Consider the following 24,068-nt stretch of genomic DNA (forward strand, 5'->3'; position numbering starts at 1 on the left):
TCGTATTTTCTTTATGAATAAGGTAGTAAGAAAGATATCCCAATAGTTTTTATTCCCTATTGTACTTAAACAACTTTTGTTCTAAACAATTTGTTATTTCGCACCTAAAAATATTTAGGGTAAGGAAGGCAAATGGGACATCCTTATGTATGTATGTATGTATGTATGTATGTATGTATGTATGTATGTATGTATGTATGTATGTATGTATGTATGTATGTATGTACGTACGTATGTATGTATGTATGTATAATTATTCAACTGTTAAACCTGTACGACTTATATAAACAGTCTAATATATTCCTTCTAGAATTGAAATAAATATTTTTTTGTAAACCTAATCAATTTAGAAGGCAGAAGTTTATCTCATTGTTTTGGTGGGTAATTTATCATTTTTGTATTTATCTCTTAAATATTGGTGATGGAAATAAGTTCTTAGTTTGTCCTAGCATAGGCCTACCGGATAAAAGAAAATCTGGAAATTGATTACGTACTTAGGGCATAGTCACCAGCGTAATTAAGGCGTTCAGCTATGGTTTCCTCGTGTAGCTGTACCGTAATCTAACGGCCGTAAGACATTATGACTAAATAAAAATATTAAGTAAAGGAACGTGTTTTCCTTCGAAGCGTTGACTGCTATAAGCCATTCGTTATCTCGTGACGGGACGCAGAAAGTGGACTGACAAGCTTCCGTCCCTCACTACGCTTCACTTGGCAGCTAGCTAGCTAGCTCTCATATTCCCACCATAAGTCTCTTACTATAAGCTACGGCGCACGCTTTCATTTGATTTCACGAGATAAGGAATGAGCTATATTCTCACGTAAAAAACCCGTGACGCTGTAACTATGAAGACGGTGAGTGCGGTGAGAGTTCAGTCAACGTTTTTGTACGGTACAGTGGCAGGTGCGGTGGAATTTATGGGCCAAAATGGGCTATGATTCGGTACAGCAAGTCTTTGGGAGGGGGGGAATTTATTTGTATCGTACTCGAGCAGCTGAAATTTGAAAAAAATTATACACGCGCGCATATGAAAAGCGTTTTATATTAAGTTGTTTTTATCCAAACATTTCATTCATGACTTCATACATTCATAGTTTTCTGTCAAAGGACAAATCTTTTACTGCAAACCCAGCACTCTCCAATCTTTCCTATTTTCTGCTTTCCTCTTCTACGTTTTCCTCTTTGTCCCGGCATATGATCAATATGTATATCTTAATGTCGTCTATTATCAGCTGATATCTTCGTCTGCCATAAACTCTTCCATCGTTCACCATTCCTTTCAGTGTATATGTCAGTAGACAGTTTCTTCTCAGTGGCACAGCCAATTCATTTTTCTTTTCCCAATCAGTTTCAGCAACTTTCTTTCTTCATCCACTCTTACCTACACAGCGTCATTTCTCATTCTGTCTGTTCATATCAGACGCTTCATTCTTCTCTATATCTACAATTCAAATGCTTCTAATCGCTTATCTTTACTTCGTCCTAATGTCCATGTTTCTGCTCCATACTATGTCACACTCCACACAAAGCACTTCACTACTCTCTTCTTTAGTTCTTTTTCCAGAGGTCCGCAGAAGATGCTCCTTTTTCTATTAAAAGCTTCCTTGGCCATTGCTATCCTCCTTTTGACTTCCTGGCAGCATCTCATGTTACTGCTTATAGTACACATCAAGTATTTTAAGCTGCCCACTTGCTCTACAGCCTCATTTCGAATTCGCACGTTTACCTTCCATATTTTTCTATCTATAACCATGGTCTTCGCCTTCTTTACATTTATCTTCATCCCATATTACTCACAGCTATCATTTAGCTCCAGTAGGATATCCCTGAGTATCGCCTCCTCTTTTGCTAAGAACACCATATCAGCAAATCTTTTGCATTTTATCCTATCTTCTTCCAGCTATCAATAAATAATTAATAAATAAGTAACAGAAAGTACAGTTGTCTGATTATACGGGTAACAGGTATACCTGTTGGGGCTATTATCGCACTTGCATCGCATAATTAAATGTTGTGCCTCTTAATTCTTACAAGACAGTTCATATTCTTGAAAGCAAAATAACATCTGATGTGTACTAATACTTGCAACTTATTCGTCAAATACACTAAATTTGAAGACTCCGTTCAGTTAGGAGGAAGTAATTAATCGAATTTAAAATTACGAATGTTTTATTAATGTTAACTATTTGTTTCTTTTTTTTTTGTTTTTTTTTTCTTTGTTAAATATTTATAAAACAGTTATATTACCGGACGTTCTTTATGGTTGTGAAACTTGGACTCTCACTTTGAGAGAGGAACATAGGTTAAGGGCGTTTGAGAATAAGATGCTTAGGAAAATATTTAGGGCTAAGAGGGATGAAGTTACAGGAGAATGGAGAAAGTTACACAACACAGAACTGCACGCATTGTATTCTTCACCTGACATAATTAGGAACATTAAATCCAGACGTTTGAGATGGGCAGGGTATGTAGCAAGTATGGACGAATCCAGAAATACATACAGAGTGTTAGTTGGGAGGCCGGAGGGAAAAAGACCTTTAGGGATGCCGATACGTAGATGGGAATATAATATTAAAATGGATTTGAGGGAGGTGGAATATGATGATAGAAAATGGTTTAATCTTGCTCAGGATAGGAACCAATGGCGGGCTTATGTGAGGGCGGCAATGAACCTCCAGGTTCCTTAAAAGCCAATAAGTTTGTAAGTAAGTAAGTATTTGTTTCTTTCATTGCTGGCATCGTATTATTTTCAGTAATTTAAAAACCATTCCGTTGTTGATTAACTTTCTGAACTACCAACAATTTTCAATACCGGTACTTATTTCGTTGTTGTTACAAATATGTAATTTAATACAATTATGTAGGTCTAATAGTTTATAGGCAGATGGAACGAACTAGTAACTATAGGCTTAAAGGTAAGCGATTGTGAAAGCTGATTATATAACAGTCTTAAGTTATTAATTATTAAGTTAGGATGGAAAAAAATTGAGTGAGGATGAATATAGAAAAGAGTCAAAACTTAAATTAAAAAAATCATCAAAAAAATTGATTTGGTAATGTGATACATAGAACTTTTTTCAGGTTAATAAAAGTGAATTAGGGAACGTTCTTTGATAAACCGATGCGAGTACATCTTCAGCGTTGTGTGATATGATTTCTATTGTAACTAATTAGAATAGTAGAAGTGAAATAATTAATGACAATATCTATCTATTTTTATGTAAAGAAAGTAATGACAGCGATGAATGTGAAAATGAATTAAATAAAATTAGAAATAATCTACGTTCTGGGCAATAAACTGAACCACAAAAGTCTCTTCCTCTAGTCAAGGGATAAAGAAAACTTGGAAGATGTCAGATATAGCAGAAAGTAGGACAATGAACGGAGGGGGTACTGTACTACCGGTACATCATTGTTGACATTTAAAGTCGTATATATTTAATCTAATTTCCTTTGCATCATTTGCTCTTTTTACTAGATAATAGGCAATAATGTTAAATACAGCCCTGTAAACTACTGATAGCTTTTGTGAACAATCGTGAATTTATAATGTGAAGAGGCAGGGCTACAGACAAGAACAGCTGGATCAAATATTGTGATGTGAAATCAGCGGTATATATATTAAAACAGGTACGAGATATAAATGTTTGTTTTTATTTTTATGTTGAAACATTAAGATTAGATTAGTAAGGGCACAAAAACTAACACTGAGGAGGATATACAGGTTGACATTGAAGAAAGCGGTTTGATAAACACAAGAAATTCTTGGAGAAAGATTATATCGTACCGTAATGAAAAGAAACAACATTTGAACAACCCGCAGACCAAGAAAGTAAAAAAGATGGTTGTAATCTAAGGAACGTTTGCAGTTGCTTAAAAAATGGCTAAATCAACGGAAAACAACTTCTAAAGAAGAACAAATGGTCAAATTTATAATGTAGTTATTACTGATCAACTGAACATACCTTTATTATAATTGTCTTCATAGTAATATCAATTCTAATTCTACGAAGGAAATAGTGTGAAAAAACTTTCTCATTATGAAAAAGCACAATTGAGAATGTAAATTTCTACATTGGTTTTGCTGAATTACAACATACTTCAACCCACAGTGAATGCAGCGATCCAAAATCAAGAGCGACTAGCAGCTGTCACGGTTAATAAAATCCTGTTGCTAATTGAAGCGACAAATGTGTTTTGAAATAAAATAGAATTACAATACAACATTTCCATAAATGTATGAAAAACTAAACATTGAGTGCTCATTTTAAGGGTATATATACGTTAATGACCACAAATATTATCAGAAAATGCAGGCTCTAAATTTATAAAATTTTGTAAGGAAATGAACTCACAAACGGACAAAAATTACAAAGTACCACAACAAGACTTAATAGAACTTAAATATCTGATAAAAGTATAAAAAAGTTACTAATAATATTTTTTTAGAATTCACTTTTTACTTTAAATTAAATTTTCCAAAATTTTAAAATTTTCACCCTATTACTTCATAACTCCATAACCATTTCAGATAGAATTCTGAAATTTTGTGCACTGATTTAACATGCATTTATGCGAAAGGTAGACTAAAATAATGGCCATATCTTTGAAAATAGAAAAATTAGGTCACAAACAATATGTAAATTTTAATATATTTTATATATGACAAATAAAAATTAATTATAATAAAATAAACAGACCGTGAATGTGAACCAAATTCGACATTCAAAATAACTTCCAAAGGGGATAGAGAGAGACTAACGAAATTAAAAAGTCGGAAGTCTAGAGGACTAGATAGTATTGCTACAGAGATTCTTAAATTAGGTTCCGAGGCCATAATTCCATACTTAATGCGTATATTTCATGTTTCCATAAACAATGCAGCTATTCCATGTGACTGGAAATCAGCTATAGTGGTACCCATACATAAAGGTGGAAATAAATTAGATGTCGGAAACTACAGACCGATTAGCCTTACATCTGTCGTATGTAAAGTCATGGAGCATTTGATATCGGATTATATTCGTCATGTTCTAAATGCGAAAGACTGGTTTTACAACCGCCAGCATGGTTTTAGGGAAGGCTTCTCATGTGATAGTCAAATTACGTCGCTGGTTCAGGATCTAGTTGAAGAGGTAGATAGAGGCGGAAGAATCGATGCAGTTGTGATTGATTTTTCGAAAGCATTTGTGGTGCCACATGACATATTAATAGATAAGTTAAGTAGGCTATGAATAGATAAAAGAGTGGTGCTATGGATCCAAGAATTCTTAAAAGGTAGAACCCAGAGAGTTAGAGTAGGTCATGAAATATCGGAAATTGGAAATATAAGTTCAGGGGTGCCACAGGGCAGCGTTCTGGGTCCATTACTCTTTATAATATACGTAAATGACTTATGCCAGAATATTACATCAAATGTGAGGCTATTTGCAGATGACTGCATTATCTATAGAAAGATTAGAAATAATTCAGATGTAGATACTATTCAAACAGACTTGAATAAAATTTATAACTGGGCGTTAATGCATAGGATGAAAATAAATGGTTCTAAAAGTAAATCTATAACATTTTGTAAAACCCGAGAGGAAACTAGTCTTAATTACGAATTCAGTGGTGTTGTAATTCCGCAAGTACAATGTTGTAAATACCTAGGACTGTATTTAAACTCCAAACTTTCTTGGGGAGAGCATGTTGATAATGTTACGGGTAAAGCATGGAGGGCACTTCACTTTATTATGAGAAATCGAGGGAAATAGCATATCTAACGTTAGTGCGACCGTTAATGGAATACGGAACTACATGTTGGGATCCCTATAGAATATATCAGATAAATTCCTTAGAAAGAATCCAGTATAGGGCAGCTAAATTTGTTAAAGGTAAAAGAGAAGATGGAAACGATACGATAAAAGAACTTAAATGGGAAACTTTGGAAAACAGACGTAGGAAAACTAGAATAACATCATTGTATAGAGCACATATAGGTCAGAAAGCATGGGTAGACATAACGGCTCGGTTAGAAAAGCCAACGTACTATGGTAGGAACGATCATGATTTTAAAATCAAATGTAGGAAACAGAAAACGGATGTAGGTAAATTCTCATTTTTAAATAGAACTATAAATGATTGGAATGACCTACCTGCAGCGGTCTTTGAGGGCTGTCCTTCCTTAAGGAGATTCAAGAATAATTTAAATAGTTGTGTATAAAGTGCAAATTAAAATTAAGGTGACATTTAACATTTAATTTTTTAAGGTGACATGTATTTATTTAGCCTGACGAGTTACTTTCCTTGGTTTGAATTGTAAATTATTTAAAAATGGCGTGTAAGGGGATCTTAGGCTAGAAATGTTTAGTTTAAATGTAGTTCTGCTTATAAGTACAGTATGCATAAGGGTGTAATTATTTGACTTATTTGAACTGTTGTATCAGTGAAGCGAGGTGAGTCAGTGAAGTTATGGTTTTACAGTGCAGTGAATAGTTCTGATCAGTGATAATTTATAGCGTCGATGAAATGTGTTCTATAGTGTCAGTAAAATGTGTGCTAAAGTGTCAGTGAAATGCGTCATAGTGCCACTACAGTGAGTGAGATGAGAATAAAGTGAAAGACTATTGAAACTTATGTAGGGGCTATACATAATAATGTAGGTTGTAATGTAACATTAGGTATATTATTTATGTTTTATTATTATTGTGTGAAATTATATTGTGTATTCTTATTGTATTGTGTATAAAATTGTAGGCCTATTGTGTATTGTATAATTGTATTGTGTATTGCTTATCATTTCTTTATTTCTTTATTGTGTATACCACTGCCACCGGGTGCATGCCCACTTGCAGTGTAAATAAATACATACAACTCTACATGTCAGAAATAAGTGTTTATTACGTGCAGGAAAAATATTAAAGATGTTAGAGAGACCATAACAATGTTATGGTTACCAAATGATGTAACTGCAGAATTTTTTTGTTTTTGTTTTTTTTTTTTCAAACTTTGATAAAACTGGTTTCAAAAATATTATTAGTAACTTGTTCTTATACTTTTACTAGATATTTAATTTCTAATAATTCTTGTTGCAGTACCTTATAATTTTAGTCCAATCGTGAGTTCATTTTCTTATAAAATTTTAGAAATTTAGAGCCTGCAATTTCTGATAATATTTGTGATCGTTCACGTACATATACCCTTAAATCACACAGAATTTTTACTTGGGGAATATTGATATTTTGTTTGTGTTGTACGAGACTTTGAAGTAATCTTTTACGTAATTCAGCACATAATCAACATTGGTGTTAAACGAAAATGTCTGAATTTTCCTACATTACAGTGCAGTCCAGCACGCATTAAAATTTTATACGGAGCTTCTGCGGCACGCCTTTAAATATGTCACTTGCCTCCAAGCGTTCCTCATCGTCTTCTGGTGACTGATCATTTTCTACAAATATTAACAACACAAAATCAAGATCGTCCATTTTAAATTTATTTTTTGATATTATTATACTCGTCCTATCCGACACACTGTTACGGCACGGCTCTATACTGCGTTCCATACTGTCTGATAGGCACGTAAACATTGCAGAACAAAAAAAGGGACAAAGATAATAATTGTTATTGAACCAATGGCAGAGGTGATATTCCAGGCTTATTTTGAATTCTGCGGTCTGAAGCGTTCTGCCTCCGCCCAACTTCAAGATCAGCCTGGAATGTTACCTCTGCCATTGGTTAAATAGCAATTATCTTTATCCCTTTCTCTGCCGGTAATGTTTACGTCTCCTCCAGGGCATTATACAACATGGTATAGATTTACTTCTTTATCCACCTCAAGACGGTCGTCCTTTCTTTTCCGTTGTGAGACGTCATTCACAGACATATTATGGCGGTTGTATTACAATACAACTACCCGAGAAATCCGAAGCTTTAGCGACTTAACTTGCTTACTGCTACGGAGTTAAGCTTGGGTGAAGGTTTCACTTCCGCTTGGGGCGATTACCTGGCTGGATTTCTGGGCAGGGCATGTTGTGCCCCACGGTAAGATAAAATGCAGCAGATAAAAAAGAGTCCCTGTTTTGTGGGCATAGTTGCGCCTCGTTCCCATCAGGAAGAGAAAAGGGGCATGGCATAGTTGCGCCCCGATGAAATAGGTAGAGAAACAGACACTACGGAAACTCGAGCCTCGTAATCAACCAACCTTGTTGATTTCTTATGCGATTTAATATTCATTATCGAAACCGTTAAAACGAACACCATGAAGTTAGCAGTATTTTATTAACTGTTTTTCTACTGTTTATGCAGTGATTATCGATAGCCTACCGTTAAAATGAACACCATGAAGTTGGCAGTACTTTGTTAACTGTTGTTCTACTGCTTATGCAGTGATTATCAATAGCCTACCGTTAAAATGAACACCATGAAGTTGGCAGTACTTTATTAATTGACATATTCAAATGAGTGAACCCTTGGAATATGGGGGCTTAGCAGTTTTTGACATTTTATTAATGATTTTCACACCGTCTGTGGCGTATAGTGAGGCTAAGTTTGGTGAAAAGGGTAAAGAGTTAATAATTCACAATGATTCTAAGTTTCAATTTTCGAAACCCTGTACCGTAGGATTAAGATATCGATGTACAAACAAAAAATGCAGTTCATTTATTGTGTGTGATCGATTAAAAAAGTGTTATTTTAAATAGTAAAATTGATCATATGCCAGGCCTACCTGATTTCTATGCAGCTATCACTGTAATATTTGAAGTAATTTGTTTATATTATGACAATCACTTTCATGTGTACTATGCCAATCGGGACGCAACTATGCCATGTCCCTTCTGCTACCTGATTTCTTCGGGGTGCAACTATGCCATGTCCTTTCTGCTACCTGATTTCTTCGGGGCGCAACTATGCCATGTCCCTTCTGCTACCTGATTTCTTCGGGGCGCAACTATGCCATGTCCCTTCTGCTATAAACCAGATTTCTTCGGGGCGCAACTATGTCATGTCCCTTCTGCTACCTGATTTCTTCGGGGCGCAACTATGCCATACCGGGATTTCTTCCGCGGTTGTCCCGAACTGTAAGGTGAAGATAAGGTAATTCATTACGAATTCTCACCCTCGTTCGATCAAATCCATCTGGATATGACCAATTTCATCAAGCTAAATAATCTGCTAGTGCTAAGCGTCATTAAATAACGTACTAAAAATTGTATTATTTTATTTTGGAAGTGCTATATATTACACACAGGCGCCAACCTGTCTCATCGTTTTAATACTTCAAAATACGTAGTGATTGTTGATAAAAATTTATTTTATTTATTGAATGTTATTTATTGTTTAATTAATTTGTTTATTTATTTGTTTATTATTTATTTATTTATTTATTTATTTATTTATTTATTTATTTATTATGTGCTGGTCAACAACTGACGCCCAATAAAAGTTCAGGACAGTAAAAAAATAAACAAAAATATAAATTGAAAATAACAATAATAATAATGATGATGAAAATAATAAATAATAATACTAATAATAAAATAATAATAATGTTTTTATTCAGCCTGGGAGAATTAAGGCCATAGAGCCTTCTCTAGCACTCTACCAGAAGTAAAACTTCTACATAAAGAACGTTAGAAAATATACCAATGTTATACAGTAGTATACAAGAAATGAAAGAGATAATTATGATATATAAACAATGAGTCAGTAGAAATGAAACATATAGGATACTCGTGTAATGTATAGAAAAACAGAAAAAGGTGTAACAAAACGTAAACACCAAGTCAAAATGAGTGGACAAATACAATGTACAGAAACATGAAACAATAATAAAAAATAGTGCAGTACAGAGCATACAATAAATACTATTTTAGGTACACACAAAAAAGTAAAATTATTAAAATAAGCAGCACTAGTTCTCAAATGATATACACAACATGATATAGGCTACATGGTAAGGAAAGATAACAAGTAAAATAAATGTCATTACAAAATCTAAATGTAGACAATACGTGGAATAGGTACAACACGTCTTGTCATTACAGTTAGTTTTGTAACTCATCATGAGTTCTAACTTAGATTTAAAAGCTCTCAAGGTTCGGCAGCCCTTGATTTCAGGCCGCAGTGTGTTTCAGTGACGAGAAATAGCAACAGTGACAGATGAGGAATGCAGAGATGATGACGTGTGAGGTGAAATTTCTAGCGTATTATCATGTTGTGTTCGAGTATTGATGTCATGATAGCGTGAAAGAATATGGAAATTGGTGAATAAATAATGAAGGCTGAAGTGTGTATTTAATTCGATATAAGAGAGAAAGCGAGTGCAAATTTCTGCTGTCATGTAACGTAAACAATGATAACTTCTAGAAAGAAGGTGAGATATGTTGATAGTATCGAACTTTAGAAATAACCACCGGCATAGTTCAGTCTGCTGAAGCGCTTGCCAGCCGATCTGGAGTTGCACTCGAGCGTGTGTTCGATTCCTGCTTGGGCTGATTACCTGTTAGGTTTTTTCCGAGGTTTTCCCCAACCGTAAGGTAAAATAGTGATCTATGGTGAATACTCGACCTCATCTCACCAAATTTGTATCATCACTAATTTAATCGATGCTAAGTAAGCGAGTAGTTGATACAGTGTCGTTAAATAACCAACTTAAAAAAAACTTTAAGAAACGAAGAGGATGCACGCGTTATTAACATGCTATAGTTTCTGAGAGGAATCAATCTTGAGGTCACTGAATAGAGTGTTGCAATATACAAGAGACTGTTTTCAGGTAGATGAATAGGATACATTATTTTTTTAGTGTGTGTGGAGAAGAAAGAATTCCTTCTTATCCCAATTAAGATTATATTCGAAATGAACTCCGAAGTATTTTACTGTCAAGCTTTACTCATTTCCAAAGTGGAATATTTAAGTCGTTTATTGATTTCGATTGAGTGACTCCAAGTCTCACAATCCAACTTTTCTTCAAATGTGATACAGCCTATTAGATTAGTTTTTGTGCTGTCCTTTCATAATTCTTATTCAGACAGTGAGACCACTCAGAATGCGTAAAATTAGTTTGTATGTTACGAAGAATCTCATTTCGCACTCCGAGAATGAATTTTGAAGTCATTGAATGCATTATTACGGTCGAAGATAGCCAACGACATAGCTCAGACGGTAGCGCGTTTCCCTGCTAAATCGGTGTTGCATTTGGGTATGGTTTCGATTCCAGCTTGATTTATTACCTGGTTTTGGTTTTTCCCGAGGTTTTTCCCAACTGTAAAGCGAATGCCAGTTAATGTATGAGGAATCCTCGGTCTCATCCTGCCAAATGCCATTCCACTATCACCAACTACATAGACGCTAAACAACCTAGTAATTATTTGATACAGCGTTGTTAAATAACCAATTAACATTGTCGTAGATAGTGTCGATCCTGATAGGCTTTGTGAAATATGTACTGCGTAGAGTTTGCCTTCATGTTCATCTATGGAATTGCTAGTAACTCTAGGTAATATAATTTGCCAGATAACGACATAGTTTATCGTTATAAAATAGCCTAATTAATCTTGGAGAACTCAAACCAGCATATAGAGCTGAGTAAAATTAATAAGCAGAGGTCATTGTTATAAACGCGAACAATCCTCAAAAGCAATAATTTCTGGTCAAACAGTCCAAAGCAGACAACTGGTTGTAAGTAGGGAAATATGTTGAAAACTTGATGATCATTTAAATCCCGCCGTAATCACATGCTTGCGAGGGATGATAAGTAAGGCTTTAATACAGACAGGAGAAGGGGGAGTAGAGTTTGGGAAAGGGGTAGTAGTGGTGTTGGTTTGGTGTTGCAAGTTCCGGGGATTTACCCCCGTGAAATATTACCGCCTCCGCCAGGACGGCCTAAAGAGGAACATTGCGCAAGTGTGAGATGGTGAAGGAAAAGATGGTAGTGGTGGTAGTGTTATATGAACTGTATAAACCACAGTCAGGGCTCAGGTTGTTTATTTATAGTTAGAGTGGTGGAAGGGAAATGCTTTAAGGGGTAGGGGTGAAACAGAAGGAGACATACCGGTGCGTTTAGTATGCATAGTCTCCACCTCTCAACGCCAACAAGGTGGTGGTGGTGGTGGTAGTTCATGGTTACGTTACGGAATGATAAAGTAGAAGTGCAGGGTTATTAAAAGCACCCCTTACCACTTCTCAAACCCCTAAAACAACCTTCTCCATGTCATTTCTTTCTCTCTCTGTCTCTTTCTGAGGTTGAAAAGTGAAATACTACAATGATCACTACAGCAACCCAGGAATTCATTCAAGAACCACTTGTTTAAAACGCAGTGAAGGTAAGAACAGAATTTTCATTTGTTTCTGAGGTCTTATTAGCTCGAAGAGGATTCTTTTTCCATCGTTTTCATAATTGGACTCGTAAATTTCAGTTGGTTTTATTTAGAGTTCAGACGAATATATCTTTAAAGGAATATTTCCTCACTTCTTATTTTCTTTTATCTATTTAACTTCTACTTTGAAATCGCGGAAAATAGACTAGGGAGAACTGTCGGAAGTGAATAACCAGTACTGTCAAAACGTAACTGAGGAAGGTGTTGAAATGTGTGAATTAAACACGAGAAAGTTAGAGTATCGTGAGAAGGGGATATATTTAGCCTGTTAGTTATTTCCATCATCAGTTTGACTGACTTCAGTAGCTTGCAGATCTGGAAGACCGTATAGCTAAGCGAACGCACCGTTACATCAGCAACTAAATTAGTTTCATTTCTGAAACTCGTTTAAAACCGCAGCTCATGAAACTGAATTTTTTTGAGAAGGAGATAAATATTAAATGTATTTCTCTCGAGTGCTATAATATCTAGTGCCATTAATCTGATTTTATTTTCATTCACAGTCATCTTTACTATCTGAAAAATATGTATTTGACACGGAAATTGGTCGCTGTTCAGAAACTAAATCCTACTTCGGAATAACTTTGCAATCATCGTGTGCGCTGTGTTTACATGCCTGCGTTTTACATAGAAAGATTCGAAGCCCGGTCTTCGTAACGAAAAGAAAGAGCTCTATCGCTAAGCTATAAAGGCTATTAAGGGATTTGTCGTTTCGTGGCATACAGACACGTCAAACTCAAACTGCAGGACAACCATTTTCCGTGTCAAAGGGTAAACATTATTGTGTTTCGGTCACGAATTTTTCAAGAAGTAAGAACCCAGTCTGCCTATCTCACAATTCGTGATATCGTATGGAATATTTGACGATACTAATTCTTGTGTAGTGAATGCGGTAAAGAGTGGTGAGTACACAAAATAAAGTATAATTAATTATGCATTATTTCTCTTAAATAACTTTTTAGTTTAAAACAAATTATAATCTGTCAATCTGTTAATTTATTTTATGTAAAAATAGTACTTCTACAACATTCATTCGGCAGTCTGTATTTATGCCAAGTAAAGACCAACTAAGTTTGATTAAATTTACTATATTTCATGTGGAATATACCTGGGGAATTGACTCGTATACACTTACTATGAACGAAATCAGTCTCATGGAAGTATCATTAATTGAAATAAGACATATCGACCTTCACAAGTACTAACATTGCGACTCAATTTCTGACATTTTTCAGGAGATGAAAATGAGGTTTTAAAATGATCGTGTAAGTTAATGTATACAGATATGTAGAGTAACAATAAGATTTTACATACAATTGGGGGGGTTTAGAGTTACTGGAAGAAAAAGGAACAATTTAAGACCATATTAACTAGGACAACTCAAAACCATAAAAAATTGAGTTACAATGTTAGTACTTGGGAGGGTCGATATATTTAACTCTAGTTTAAACGGCAGTTTTATAAATTAATTTTCGATAAGTGATATCCAAATATCGGCAAGATTTTACGTTTGGTTCATTGATGGAATTGTCTGAGCTAATAATTTGTATGGTTTTTTTTGTATAGTATGAGAGTTACCTAAATGAATGGGTTTTCAGAATGGAAATAGTCTGTAATATTTTTTTCGAGTTTTATACAAGTGGCGTGCTGTTTTGGATTTGTTAATGTGACACTGTACTGAGTTGTAATTTTGTTCTTTCAGTCATATCTAGAGTGGTATATTAGCTTCATTAACGCACATAAAATTACATTCACAATACAACATTTTACACTTTATAATATCCTGTGTCCATGAGATTCGATTTGGGTTTGTTGTTCGAGAGAACTCGACGAAGTATACTGTTTGATTTAGAAATTGTACCTCTTACGGTTATTTTTCCTAAAAATGTTTTTGATGCTCAATATTTTAAAAGCTAATTTCCTGATGGTAATTTTTTTTTTTGTAAAATCCAAATTCCGAAATTCAAAATTCTTAAAGTAATGTTCCTAAATTTGTATTTCCAAAAAATTAATTTAATTTCAATTAAAAATAAGAATAAACTATTCTCAGCCGTGAGTTATTACCAAAACTAGAAAGTTGGTACCAAAAGTGTTAAGTTGTATGAGCTTCGACTATATCTCTACCGAATGAAAAGTATTAACGCAAATCTCAATGTCAGTGAACCAGACGACAAACATGTACGATGTGGTGGTAATCAATCATGTGATCCAATCGTCCACGGCCTTGGAAAGGGAATAATGAACGAATAATATAACATAATAAATCGTCGGCATACAAGCGAAATTAAGTCCAGAATCATAGTTTTTAGATATTTGAAGTTAATATTTTGTCATATTTATTTACTCGATACTGTATCTTTTTTTATAGTCAGGATAGAAACCTGAAATTATTTTGAATGTTTATTTGTATGTTCTGAATTGACTCACTCAATAAAAAGAGGTATTACAGTATATATTACAACTTGCTGCTATTAATTGTTTTATAAAAAAAATGACACGGACTTTGTTGCTATCTCCTGTCTTCTTGGACTAAGTTTATTTCACCTGTAACAAAATATTTCAGGACAATATTTTTAAGCGATTTATGTGACTTGTAATATGAATTTCTTCATCAGAATCACCTCGTGCTTGGTCTACTGTTGTATCTCTTGCAAGAGGCGATATCATATCAGTGGTGTAGTTAACGTGAAATGACTTTTTTTGCATAACTAAAGGTCATCATTTCCTTAAATGTGATTGAAAGCTGCTTGTTGTGTAGTGATGATACTGTCTGCGGTTCACTGGCAGCTGATTGCTTCATTCGTCTGTAACGCTTTGAAATGTTTTCCTTTTTGTAAGCCTAATTAATATAACAATATCTTTATTAAATAACATTAGGATATCCTTTTTGAATTTTAAAACATATTATTCTTAACGTGTAAACTTCATTCTCATCATGTTCATCAATGTGGAGTAACGATTAACTTGTTTGATCGGAAAATGAGCGGATCCGTTTCAAATACTGGTTGGAAGAAGTTACCTGATTGAGGTATTTTCCGGGATTTTCCTTAAACCCATTAAAAAGAAATGCTGAAAATTCTGGACAACTTTCGGCGCGGGACCCTGGATTCATTTCCTGAAATTGTCATCTTCATTTCAATAAGACATTAGGGGCCGTATTCATAGACATTCTTACCGCGGGCTTCCGGTGGATGATCAGCGAACTAACGTTTTTCGTATTCATAAACCAGTGTTAGCGATATGATATGAATCCTGTACAAATAACCAGTCGATAGCCGGGGCTAGTTTAGCACGCTCGTAGCGCGGGCTAGCGAAATGTCTATGAATAGCACCCTAGATAACCACTGCAGTTAATAAACAGTCGTAAAATAAACCAAACACATAATCATGTTTTACCTTGTATGTGAATGATATTGTACAATGGTCTTGAGGTCCAAAAATTCATTGTATAGCAACATGTACCATAAGGGGAATTCCTCCCCATTTTTTTTAGGTTCGTGCTAACTTGAAGAAAAGGTTCGATTTCATGAACACTGAAAATGTGAATATTCTTCTTTACGTTCTCCATAATATCTACTTCCATAGAAGAATGCCACTTTCCATGAAACTTTTACCCTATTGTTGTCACTGTGGGTGAGAGGCAACAGTATGAAGTAAAGTAACTTCCATTTGAGTGTTCCTATTCGGCCTACCACAAATATCGGAAAGTAATGTAAGGTGAGTTGCTTCTGGTTTCAAAATGCGATGTGTAATGACAGGTCCCGATTTCAGAACTTCTGCGTTCCAAATTCAGTCTATGGTTCCCAGGTTTTATTTGCATAAGTATGTATGTAAGTTTTTATAATTTCATCAGTCATCAAGTATTATTGGAGAGATGGCAACTACAACAGAGCAATGGATTTCTTTTATTCAACATTACGTACATAATTCTGTATCTCAGAGCACTACCCATGTACGAGTCCACAATATATTTCAATAAATAAATTAACTTGTAAATTCTTTACCATATCACTGCTTGGTGGGTCCACAATTTCATTTACACCATTTGGTTCCAACTATGTGTAAGTTTTGTTGGATATTTCCTCCCACGTCTTCAGATGTAGAGCAATCGGCAAAAGCAGTAAGTCAATGTTATTTTTATAACAAATGAGGGTTTTATCATTTTGCATTTTTATGTATTTAAAATAATTGTGTGTAATGAAATAATTAACAAAATTAACTTACTTGCTTGCGTTGCTAATCAAATAACTTTCTCACATCTTATCGACAACCTCAAACAAGTCTTGTAAGTTAACGTGCAACAACCAAAGTGACATTGGTGTCAAAAAATCAATAAATTAATTTCAGAGAAGTGTCAACGAAATATTCAGGCGAAATCAACTAAGTTCCGATTAGTTGTACTGCAGTAAAGACACTAAACTGGAGATTACCACTAAGTGCAATAATACAGAGCGTAAGAAAAGTTTCTGATACAATGAAAATTTTAGTTATTTTTACAAATATTTGATGGTAAATATCAAATTTCAGCCAAATTATTAATAAAGGATTGCATCAAACCACAATCAAGTAGTTCCAACTCCTACACCATAAAATTTCGTCATTGTTCCTGAGAAAATGGAAACTAAACAAGAGAAAAATTTTAATATACTGTTACAGAAACTTTTGTTACGCTCTGTAGATTTCTCCTGTCAAACTTTTGTGATTTGTGACTTACAAGGAGAGGACTCGCTCTGTATATCACCGAAGTAAATACGATTGTGTAAGATGAAAGTCCAAGACGTACTGTTTAAAATCATACCTGGTACGGGTGGCCAATGACCCCTCGTTTTGGAAATATTGGCTATTGTTTGTGACATACTTCCGTTACGTGCCTAATAGGGAAGCATTAGACTATGTAACAGCGTAGCTCATACGGTTGGAGGCTGAGTTGTCATGCAGGCAACCCCAATTCGAATCCTAATGATTTCTCATGTTTTAAAACTTATTATTATTATTATTATTATTATTATTATTATTGTTATTATTATTATTATTATTATTATTATTATTATTATTATTATTAGAACCAAAAGGACAATTTGGCCCAAGAGTGCAATTTCAAGTAGATGAACTCATTTCTAAATTCGGAAATATATGTGTAACACGTTCTTCATCAGGAAAGCTGACATCTCAACTCCATAAGCAATACCTGGAGAAAGTAATAAAGACATACAGTATGTGAAAGAGCAGGCATTTCTTCTAATTCTGGACTCGTGGGAAGGGCAGCTAAATTCTTCTTTGTACGATGAAATATTTAAAAATAAAAAAAATGAAATAACGTGCAACCTTAAAGTGATTTCACCCAAATGTACAGGATTATGCCAGTCCTGCGATGATTATTTTTTTAGACAGGTGAAGACTTTTTATCAAATATTTGCAAAATGGCTCTTTCCTCTTAAACTGGACGACAAATTGCTTCAATTGTTTGGCTGAAACCAACCGTACTCCTTTTGATTTTGCTGAGGGTGAATCAGAGTTGGTTTCAGGTTTTAATGTTGAATATAGAAGAGGTGGTTTTGCATTAATTTTTTTAGCTGAATATGCCAGTATTTTATTTATGAGAATATTATTTTGTATTATTTTTTTGCCCTCAAAATTCATTCCTTAATTCACTTTCAGTTGTCAGCCCCTACATTGAAAGCCATGTTGAAATATGCGTGGTATGCATCAAAATTAATAAACGAACTAGACGTGTTTATGAATGTGAAAGATGTCTGTTTCGCAGCAGATGTGCGGAAAAATGTGTGTGACTGTGGAAAACCTTCTTTCATTTGATGTGCATAGTGCAGGAAATATGTATGTTTTGTGTATTTTTATGACATTTATCATAATGAATCATGCACAAAATGAAGTGGAACAGAAACAGAACAGACACTAGTGACCTGCCTACGTGAGCAATATTTCCTTGTTTATCCTTTACAATACAATGTTAGTTAATTAGTAATTTGTTTAAAACATGATCAAGAGTTCAATACATTGAAAAATATGATATATGTAAATAGATTACTGTGATCACACTATTAATCATTATTAAAAGAAAAAAAAATATATAGGACCAGTTAAGATTCGAACTCCGGTTACCTGGATAACAACTCAGCAACCAACCGTATGAGCTACGCTTTCACACAGTCTAATGCTTCCCTATTAGGCACGTAACGGAAGTACGTCACAAACAATAGCCAATATTTTCAAAACGAGGAGTCATTGGCCACCCATACCAGGTATGATTTTAAACAGTACGTCTTGGACTTTCATCTCACACAATCTTATTTCATTCGGTGATATACAGAGCGTGTCCTCTCCTTGTTAGTGAAAATGAAAAATCATCCCTAGCTAATTTATTTATCATTTTAGAACTAAATGGATTTCACCAATCGATAGAGCAAAAAAATACCATATATAAATTACTCATAATCACCAAAATTGAACTTAATGAGATTCGCTTGTATGCCAACGAAATTGTAATTATAAACTTCGTAATTGAAAATATAAAAATTTAGCCATAGAGCCTACATTTGGAAATAACATAGGCCTATAATAATCTGTGGCGCTACAGCCCACGAAGGATCAAGACCGAGCAGCCGGCTGTTGGCATCACGGCCACATGCTAAAGCAAAAGTGGACGATCATCCAACCAAAATGAAAGTATCATGTAGTTAGCGCGATGAGACCTCAGCCGTAATAGCTGGTTTGCGTAACCGGATTTCGCTACCTATTGTAGCTCCCCAAGTGCATCACACTGGTTAAAATATCAAGAGAAAATTTCTTCCCTCATGAGGACTCGAACCAGCGCGCATTTCGTAACGCGAGTCCGAGGTACGATCCCTTAGACCACGACGACACGGCGCGGGACCATAGGCCTATAAAGTATATAATTATGATTCTAGTCTCGTTAGAACGAATAACAACGAACATTTCCATTTTATCAAAAGAAATACTCATTTTAGGTTCAGAAAAAAAAATATTTGTACTCTGAAAATATTCGTTCTACGTCACAAGGCGTTACTGGAGCAAATCTGAAATAAGATATAGTATTTCTTACTATCATCAGGTGACAACTACTTTGTGAATCTAATAGTGTATCTCGTATTGGCACATAATATTAAACCCATAACTGTTTTCAAGAAACTTTTTTTCATTTCTATTATAATGACAGCTAGGAAGTTCGTATCGTAATTCCGATGTTCAACTTGAACTGTAAAGCAATCGAATGCATAGCAGCACCAGATGTCAACATTTAACGAAGAATATTACGGGAATAAATAAAAGTGTTACACACTCCTGTTTCCATTCCAAAATTATTTGATACCAGATGACTTTATTTTTTTGGAATCACTCATAACATTGACATTATGCAAATAATACATTAATAACAGAATAGCTCACTTTATTCAGAACCTAAAATATTAATATAAATTAATAATATTCTTCAAACTATACACGATTGTACACAGCACCACAGAATGGTACTATGCGTTGTTAATGTGAACTGCGTATCGGCTGTAGCGAGCGTTAGCAGAGCGAGGAGCGGGTGACATCTATACTCCTCGCTGTAATCAATCTACTGTTTTGATACGAACTTCCTACCTATGGTTATTGTCCTGAAGTATTATTAACAATCATTTTTTATCTTTAAGACTGTTACTCAACTGCCACCCTCACAAGTACTAAAAGACTGTCCACTGCTTCATTGGTTCCTCTCTGACTAAATTCCCCAATGCAGATTTTGAAGCTGAAACTAGTTGTGCCATTCCTTGCTTATATTTTTCGTGCATGTTTTATTTTGTTCTACTTCTAGGCGGTGGTTAAATCATATTCTTTTCATCTCTTGCTTTTTATTTTGTGACGTACCATTCCTTAAAATAATCTAAAACAAGGGGTATTTCATCTTTGACCAATTCCCTCACTTGTTGAAAGGCATTGCGCATTCCTTTAGTGGCATGAATGCTATTCTAGAAGGATATGTGTGGAAATTTTGAGCCCCGATTTGCTGGATTAGCACCTATATATGACTCATGAAGATCCTTGGCTTGAGTTCTTTTATTTATTCGTTGTCCAAGATGGAACAAATATCAGCTAATATGAAAATCCGTGAACACCTCAATAGCAGATTATTATAGCATTATCGAAATATGTTATTACTTTAGTGCAGAAATTATGTCACTCTCAAATAATGTAGTTCTTTAGTGTATTGATATTGTTACTTCGAGGACAAAAGAGCTGAAATAAGTGGCAGCATTAAGTATATTAAGATTTATTAATTTGTCCTACAGAATAACGTCTGTATTATTAACAATTAATATTTGAGGAGAAAAATTCGCTCCGGCGCCCGAGATCTAACCCGGGTCCTTGGTTCTACGTACCAAGCGCTCTGACCACTGAGCTACGCCGAATTCAATCCACAGCACCGGAACGAACCTTCCTCCTTAATGTTTCCCTTTGTGGCCTGACTCCAAATTAGGCATATATGTTGACATTATGACCAAGTTTACTCCCATTACACAAGGGACGCACTCAGCTGAGTGATTTATTTGGACGGGATTCCGCAGTTATGTGCACAGTTTTCTGTACAGAAATATGCACTGCTAGCTATGAGGATATTAAAGAGTGTATTAATTGTATTGATTTTGTTACTTCCAGGACAAAAGTGCTAGAGTCAGTGGCAGCATTAAGTATGTAAGTAGGATTAACTTTTGGTTTTGGATTTTGTCATTTCATTATTCCCATTATTGCAAACACTTTTGTTAAAATATTTTAACAAGTTTGTACTCTGTCTCAATAAATTTAAACTTTTCTAGTTCCAACGATGTTATGTTTGTGTTCTGAAATGAATGATGTTCCTGTAAAGTTTGTTGCTATCGGACAGGTACAGTATTTCCACCAAGTCGCTTGGATCGATTTAATTCTGTGGTTGGCCATTTTGATTCACTCTTTTCAAACTCTCTCGGTGTGGAATTTGGATGTGTATCACAGAAGGTATATTATAATATAAAGAGAAGTCAAACGCCCGAACTTGCTCAGTGGATATCATTTGAAGATGTGCTGCAAGATTTTCTTGGTAGATATAAAGGACTTTAATAGTTATAATCTTACTGTGATATCTTCTGCAGAAATTTAAAGTCATTCGCTTCCGAAAGCCTTTCAAAATTCAATTCTAGCCATAATATTAAAAATATCACGAAAATACCTTTCCTTACCCTGTATCTATAGATCCATCTACTGAGAAGGAAGTGAAACTAAATTTAAAAGACTAACATTAATATTGTGCTATTACAAACCATTTAACTTCTCTCCATGCTGAGTATTCTAAATCTCTTTAATGTAAAGTATTGTATACCATAGTTTGTTAGCTGTCCTATATACTCATGCTTAGTACCCTATGTGTTTTTGTGAGTTTTGTATCAAGTATGCGATCTTCTTTATTCTTTTTAGTCTTTTGGTTTATTTTCTTAATTCTATATATTTTTTCATGTTTAAACCTTTTATTCTATAAATACAATTAAAGTCGTAAAACGTTCGTGCAATATATTACTCATTATTATCCTTCAAGAATGTGAAACGGGGTTTTCCGTTCGGCAATCACAGAAATTTATGCCCGATTTTTAGAACGTTCGATAACTTTTTATCCTCTTGATAAATGCTAAAATTACTATAAAGTGCATCTACACACTTAAGATAACTTTATCCTGTAATAAATAATTGTATAGGTTATACAGTCATAGATGGTTGGATAAAATAACATTTAAGAACAAATTTTCAACATGGCGGACATAAAACTGCTCTTAGCGAAAGTCCCATATTGATTTTTTTTTCGTGTATTTTCTTGGACTTTCGGATATTTTACTGAACAGTACAATAAAGATATTGATGTAATAAGTGACTCTAGTTTTTTCCTTCTTCTTTTTCTCATAAAGAAGTTATACAAATAGTTGAAAGACTTGTGAAGCCAAGAATAGTAAGAAATATACTAAAATTATTTCATTTTATGATTTCATCATAAGTTTCCTGATTAGTTGTAAAGAACTAATATACTTTTCATATACTTTTTCACACGCAACCTCTTTGAATCATATTTAGAAGTGGAATATTTTTAATGATACTGTTTGTAAAAAACAGCATTCCTAAACATTTCAGAAATAATTTAATCTATTAGTGCCCAAATTTTGTAAGGTCCATGCCAATTTCCCTCTTGAACCAATTGCTGGCAACTTTAACTCTCGCATTATGAATGGGGTCCATTCTGGATCCCACTACTATTTTTTTATATTGTTGAAACGTTGAACTCCTATCTTATGTTATTTTTTCTATGACCTAATTGCACTAATATAAATAAATATTGAAAATAATTCTCTCTTCCTACTTACAGAAATACCATTAAAAATTTTGACTAAAATGGGCCTCGTACGAAACTAGTATTCACACAAATTTACTTTACACAGCTGAGGAACACACTGTTGAAAGATCCCAACATGTTCTTTGCTCTTTACAGTTATATTGGCTGCAGTTTTCCCTCGTGACGTAGATATCGTCGACAAACAGGCAAGACAGTACACTACGCGTGGAGGAACGCGTCGGTTGCCCTTCAGACTCTCCTGCAACATGATGGACATAATGTACATAAATGCATTCATACTTTGGCTTTTGAAGCATCCAGATTTAAAGATTAAGGTGCGACACCGTCGACGGCATTTCTCGTTGGAACTGGGAGACCAAATGTTGCGACCATAATATGTTAAAGAAAGGGCTTCGAATTGCAGCCTCAAGAAGCCAATTCATGTGGCAAGGGAAGCTATGGGAGTGAATCAAAATATCTTTACAGTAATCACGCTACCCCATCAAGAGGGAACAAAAAGGAGTCGTTGTTACTTGTGACCCAGAATGTCAGACAAGAAGACAAAATTTAGGATTCCCCAGATACTTTTCTCAAGTCGTTTTTCCGAAAGAAATATTTCCCAAAGCAGTTATTCCCAAAACATTTTTCCCAATGATACTGCACGCATTAGATTTGTCCCCAATTCTAATTTTTGCCAATCAAAATCTTCCAATGACAGATTTTCACTTTCTCACAAATAATAAGTAACAGAAACTTAAGAAATTATCATCTCTGATTTTTATTGTACATAATTATAGGGTAAAAGTATAGCCCAAATTTAGTAAATAATTGTGAATTCTGTCACCTTTGTACATATTGTAGGTCACAGTAATTGATCTAATTCTTTCTTGCGTTCTTAACCATTTTCTTTTCGGCTTCGCCATTAGCCTATAGTCTGGCTGAGTGAGGGCTGCATAATGGCCGTTTCCGCATCACTTCGTATTTTTTTTTTTTATTCTGAATAAAGTGAGGAGTGGTGTTTCCCTACAACAGTCTGATATCGGTTGTGCCACCTCTCACTCAAGTTGTTGGTACGGTGCTGTCCTGTTAAGATCGCATCATAGGTGTTCCATCTCTCTGGTGAATTCCTTTGCCGCACTGAACGCCTCCTTCGCCCTGTACCTACTTTTTCTGCAATATAAGTTACGCAATTTTCCGAAAATCTGCTGACAGGTAAGACTTTAAGATGTTAAAAAATTACTGTACATCTGCAACGGGTAAGAAAGCGAGACCAATAAGCATGTGTAGTCCTTGGTTAATCGATCTGTCATTTGGATCAGTGTATCGAGCTTGTAAA

At 34.7% G+C, this 24,068-nt stretch overlaps 1 protein-coding gene across 1 annotated transcript in view; it reads right to left on the reverse strand.

Annotated features, from left to right (window-relative positions):
* LOC138710217 (protein O-mannosyl-transferase TMTC1-like) overlaps positions 1 to 24,068 on the reverse strand; it is a 1,461,941-nt gene that overhangs the window by 760,006 nt on the left and 677,867 nt on the right. The window lies entirely within an intron of this gene.

This window comes from Periplaneta americana, chromosome 12, assembly GCF_040183065.1.
Source record: "Periplaneta americana isolate PAMFEO1 chromosome 12, P.americana_PAMFEO1_priV1, whole genome shotgun sequence".
In the NCBI taxonomy this organism is placed as follows: domain Eukaryota; kingdom Metazoa; phylum Arthropoda; class Insecta; order Blattodea; family Blattidae; genus Periplaneta; species Periplaneta americana.